Below are 1,344 nucleotides of genomic sequence, written 5' to 3'. Positions count from 1 at the left end.
AATGGCGTATCTTTCTTTTTCTCTACATATTCATCTTCATTCCCCTTTAATGTAGTGGGGAAACGAGGGGAGTAAGATGGTAATACTTCTAACATGGCTAAAACCTCTTTTACCTTTGGATCTTTACTTCCTTTAACAACATCTTGGGGTAGGCATAACACTATTTCTAATGGCATAATGGGTCCTTGATGTTCAACTTCTTCATCGACTATCGAATTAAAAATCTCAATTCAGTTGCACCCTTCTCTTTCGTTGGAATGCTCTATGGCTTTTAAAATACTGAATATAATTGTTTCCTCATTTACCTTAAAGGTTAAGGTGCCATCTGCTACATCACTCATAGCTTGCCATGTTGCTAAGAACAATCTCCCCAAAATCAAAGGAATGTCATTGTCTTCATCCATGTCTAGTACCACAAAATCCATCGGAAAAATGAACTTATCCACTTTAACCAACACATCTTCCACCACTCTATAGGGGTTTTCATTTAGCGATCCGCAAACTGTAACATCAGTTGTGTGTCTTTGACTTTTCCAATGCCCAGTTTTTTGTATATGGAAAGGGCATAAGACTTACACTAGCCCCAAGATCACACAGAGCCTTCCCAAAAGTTTTATTTCCAATGGCGCACGGGATTGAGAAGCTTCCAGGATCCTTGAGCTTCGGTGGCAGCTTCCTCTGTAGTATAGCACTACACTTTTCGGTAAGCATCACTGTTTCACCGCTGATTTTTCTTTTCTTTTACATAATCTCCTTCATGAACTTGACATATGTTGGCATCTACTCTATTGTTTCTGCAAAAGGAATGTTAATCTGCAATTTTTTAAAAACATCAAGAAACTTACCGAATTGTTTTTCCGTTTCTTCCTTTTTTAATCTTTGAGGAAATGGAAGTCGAATTTCTGGTTTTGGCAGTGATTCCCTTTTTTGTACCACAGGTTCTTCCTCCTTTGCAAAAGCGATGTGCTCCTCAACTGATGTCGGTGTGACCATTTCCTTCGGGTAGGTTGAAGTCGGAGTACTTCCACTCTGTTTGGCTTTAGGTGGTATTGGTTCACTTACCTTGCCACTCCTCGTTGTCACTGCATTAACATTATTTCGTGGATTTGGGATTGTATCACTAGGCAAAATTTCAAGCGTTCTTTGTGTCATTTATTGAGCAAGTTGACTCATTTGAGTCTCCAGATTCTTTATGGATGCATAGTGATTTTTCTGGATGGCTCTTGACTCTTCAATGAAATAATTTGTGGTTGTCACTAATTTCTCCATGGCACTCTCCCAAGCAGCCTTTCTAGGTGGAAATTGGTTCGTTTGAGCTTCTTGTTGACCCTGAGAACCACCTTG

This window comes from Cicer arietinum, chromosome 5, assembly GCF_000331145.2.
Source record: "Cicer arietinum cultivar CDC Frontier isolate Library 1 chromosome 5, Cicar.CDCFrontier_v2.0, whole genome shotgun sequence".
NCBI lineage: Eukaryota > Viridiplantae > Streptophyta > Magnoliopsida > Fabales > Fabaceae > Cicer > Cicer arietinum.
Note: the sequence above shows the minus strand (reverse complement) of the source record.